Below are 4,889 nucleotides of genomic sequence, written 5' to 3' on the forward strand. Positions count from 1 at the left end.
TTTGGAAAAGTGGCAGCAATGGTCCTTTCCGTCATGTCCTTGACGGAGCTGCTAGCATGGAGATAACGGGGTTAAGTGCGTCCAGGTGGCTGTTAAATGCTGACGTGGCACGTATGGTCCGACTGGACTCGAGTGGAAGCTAAATTCAACACGGCTGGACTCCAGTTAATTTCAACCGGCTTTGAAACCAACCCGACAGGAAGCTAAATTCCCAAAATTGAAACCTTATGGTGTGTTTGGATTCAGAGTTAAAGTAACTTTGATTTTGATTTTGATTGTGAAAAAGGACAAATGAGATGTGATTATAAATTTGACTTGAAAAACGTGTGTTTTTGTTGTGTAGTGTATTGAGTTAAAGTTAAAGTTAAAATTTTTCACTTGGGAAATGTTTGTTTTTGTTGTGTAGTGTGTTGAATTAAAGTTAAAGTTAAAGTTAAAATTTTTTATTCCTAAATCCAAACAGGGCCTTAATCCCCTTCTTCTTGAAATCGAGCTCTTCCCTCTCCCCTTTCAGAGCACAAACCCTAAATTCCGAAATTCCCCAAAATCGAAACCCTAATCCCCTCCTGAAATTGAGTAGCTCGATTGAAATTGTTCGATTGAAACTCGGCCTTACCAGGAACCCTAAATCGATTGATATTGTCCCCTTCGATCGAGCTTCCACTACCGCAATCTCTTCGATTGAAACTCCAATCCCGTCCTGAAATCTTGAAATCAAAGATCAATTTTCCTTCGAAAGCCCTTGCCGCATGCTCTTCGCCCTCATGAAATCCCCAAAATCGAAACCCTAATCCTTTCAAAATCCCCTGTTGCAAGTTGTCCGCCATCTTAAAATCCTCGAAATCAAAATCTCGTCCTACTTCGAAACTCTAATCCCGTCCTGCTTTGAAGTTGTCATGGAAGCTGTCATTGGTCGTGGAAAAGGACAGCAAACTTCTAGAGGAAAGCACCGAAGAGTAGAGACATATGGTTCAACGGAATTTGCAACCTTTTCTAGGAGTAATGCAGGCCTTTGTAACTGCGGATTGCGAGTTCAACAGAAGATTTCGCGGACAACAAACAATCCAGGTAGAAGATTCATTGGATGTCCAAGGTACCGGGATAATGGAGAGTGTTGGTATTTTAGGTGGATTGACCATCCATTTGAAGTTTCGATTTCGGAAATTGTTGCTAAAGAAGAAGTTTTCTCTTCTGAATGGGAAATGAAGTATCTGAAATTAAAGATTAAGGAATTGGAGGAGGAGTTAAAGCACCAACAGAGTCATTGTTGTGATGTTAGGGTAATTGTTTCTGCAATTTGCATATGTATTATTATTGGAATTTTGTTTGGGATGTGGCTGGGGTATAAATTATGTAATGGCAAGTAGGCTTGCACTATGTACTGAGTCATTGACTGTTAATGAAATACAAGTTTTGTTGGATATCAGTGTTTTGCATATATGCTCATATGCTCATGTGCTCATATTGCCATGATTCTGCATATATGATTCAGTTTGGATGTCAGTGCAGTTCCGACCAAAGTGTTTGTTCAAAGGCAGTATATGGTCCTCCCATTTTTCCCCCATGCTTAGTTATTATAGCCCAATTTGTGCTGCATTGTCTTTGTTGTCTGCCCAATTTTCTATTACATGAGTGGACACCTCAACTGTTGTTGGATATCAATGTTGGATATCTTATTGTCTGATGAATCTGCAAATCGGTCAATAGTGCTGGTTCTTCTTGTTGTCTTTTCCTTAGCATGTTCCTTCTCTGAAGCTCGTAGATATAGGGCCAAAGGGTATTCAGGGACAATGATAGGAGAATTATGTAGCGGCAAATGACAGATATTACCTTGCCAACTAGATTCTGTCTTATGGATAGCAAGCCATACAGGGAAATTTTCAGTTTCTAGTAATTGGGCTGCCTGAGAAGTAAGGATAGGAAAGTTTCATTGTATAAGCTTGTCTAGTTTGCACCGAGTGTACCTAGGCATTGCTTCATCAACTGGCTAGCAATAAATAACATATTGGCTACTTTGGATAGGGTAAGAAAATGGAATTTTGGAGTAGATGCAACCTACAAGTTATGTGGAGAATGACGCAGCGTACACGTGAACAACTTGTCACAGATCTATTGATTTCGTAGAATACCGGAATTACGACCTTCAATTCCCTATTGATTCTTCGAATTCCTAGGAAATCGGCATCCAACTCAAATTGAATCCGAGAACGAGCGAAAGAGTACGGTAGCTCTAAACTCTATTAGATGATCAAAACAACAACTGTTTAACCCTAGGGTTTACATCACTTAAATAGGACTAAAAACGCCTAAATTATACAAAAGACATAGATTTTTTCTAAAAATGCCCAAATAACATAAAAATACCCATTTGAGGCCATAAATGATGGAATTCAGCCTAAATCTCGCCTTTTCACAGCCAAAGGCAGTGAGTTGTGCTCCGGATGTCGTTTTCCTTTAGATAGGGTCGTTAGAACCTATTTTTCTCAAGGTACCAATTTGACATGTCTTCTACTGGATCATTCTCCTATGAGTGGAGAGAATTTGCCCTTGAATCGTCATTGTCTGAGCTATTACCTTGATCTTCACGAATAGAGAAATTACTACGATTCTGCTGCTTTCTCACTTGCCACTTGAATGCCTTCTTCTCTTTGTGAACTCTTTCTTTTAATTCTTCATACATAAAATTTCGTACACCTCTTAGCCAATAAACACTTTCACTGAATCTTTGCTTTTTTGATCGAGTCACGTGCACTTCGACCAACTTTGGCAACTGAATAATCTCCGAAATCAGCACCGCAAGCATCCATGCATCTTTCTTTGCATTAGAAATTTCTTCATCTAGATATACTCAATCTGAGCATAATAATGAAAAAGTTTATCACCTCCAATATCCTTTAATACGGATTTGTTGACAACGACCGTTGGTTTTACTTGATCTTCAAATACAAATTTTGTAACTTCTTCTTGATCTTCATTTGGATATATATCAAAAACTGGATTGGCTTCATCATACTCAGTCTTGTTCCCTTCATAATAAGAATCATACTCATCATCCTCAAAGTCCGCAGTCGAATTAGGGACTCGGTTGCGCCTCGAGTCGACCTCCTACCAAGCCTCCATCAGCGCTCCCATCCTCTCGGCTAGGCGATCCACAACCACGTCCAGCCTACGCTCCAACGCGGTAGGTATTCATGATCTGCTCGATCCTCTGATCCAATTCGTCTTCCTCCGCAGTACGACGTTGATAAACCGTTCTTCAGGGCAGCATCGCTGATCCAAGAATGAACGCGACTTTGATACCAACTCACGCAGCGTACACGTGAACAACCTGTCACAGATTCGTTGATTCCACAGAATACCTGAACTATGACCTTCAATTCCCTATTGATTCTTCGAATTCCTAGGAAATCAGCATCCAACTCGAATCGAATCCGAGAATGGGCGGAAGAACATGGTAGCTCTAAACTTTATTAGATGATCAAAACAACAATTGTTTAACTCTAGGATTTACATCACTTAAATAGGACTAAAAAAGCCTAAATTACACGAAAGACATAAACTTTTCCTAAAATTGCAAAAAAAATGCACAAATAACATAAAAATGCCCATTTGAGGCCATAAATGATGGAATTCGGCTTAAATCTCGTCTTTTCACAGCCAAAGGCTGTGAGTTGTGCTCCGAAGGTCGTTTCCCTCGAGACAAGTTAGTCAAAACCTATTTTTCTTAAGGTACCGATCTGTCACGTCTTTTACCGCATCAGAGAGGATGAGGGGAATAGAGATCACTTCTTTTTCTCCTGCATCAGCAAATGACAGAATTCTCGTTGCACCCAAGTTCTCCTCTGCTGCCCCCCAAGTGACAGAACTAGCTGCTTGGGGACCAACTTCTGCGCAACATCCTTGTTTGCATCAGTAATGTTGCCTAAGTTGTTGTCTGTTCTGCAGTTATGTTCTGTAATGTTTGGATATTAGTTCTGGGCTAAGTGTTTGGATATCTTGTTGTCTGATGATTCTGCAGATTGTAATCAGTTATGTCCTGTGTTATACAATATGTGTTTGTTATCAGTTCTGGCCAAAGTGTATTCTGCATATTGTTATTAGTAATACAATCTTCTATTATTTGTTGTGGCCAAAGTTAATGTTGGGCATACAATGTTGTTATACAGTGCTGGCCAATATGAGCATATCAATGTACAACATTGTCTTATCATCCCAAATTGCAGTAATTCAACAAAATACATAACCATAACCACTATTCTGCATTGGGGAAGAATAAATTGTAGGAATTCAACAAAATACATAACCATAACCACTATTCTGCATTGGGGAAGAATAAATTGTAGGAATTCAACAAAATACATAACCATAACCACTATTCTGCATTGCCTAAGAACAAATTGCAGGAATTCAGCAAAATACATAACCATAACCTATGTTCATACATACCCATACTAATATTGCAGGTCTTGTTGGCATCTTAACAGCTGAAAATACAACAAAAACTATATAGATCTTCTTCCATCAGACAGTAATGCTTCAGCACAACCAAAACCATAACCATGGCACATATTCCATCATGCAGTTTTTCCAATTGAACTCCCTTGAGATGATTGCACTCCTTTTTTTGTGCTTGCCTCTGACTTTTTCTGGTTTGATCTCCTTTGTGCTTGGGCTTGAAGTTGGTTAGCTGTCACTGTCTGCCTTGAGTGATCAGCTTCCTTACCCACGAGCAATTCTCCTACACTTCCAGGCTGCACTTACACAGAGATGTATTACACAGATATGTGTCCACAAAAGATATGGTAAAATTAATAAAATGATGACTTGCATTACAGTTATTCACTCACGTTCATTACCATGTATTCTCTATTAACAGTTGGGGTTGTTGC

This window comes from Punica granatum, chromosome 6, assembly GCF_007655135.1.
Source record: "Punica granatum isolate Tunisia-2019 chromosome 6, ASM765513v2, whole genome shotgun sequence".
NCBI lineage: Eukaryota > Viridiplantae > Streptophyta > Magnoliopsida > Myrtales > Lythraceae > Punica > Punica granatum.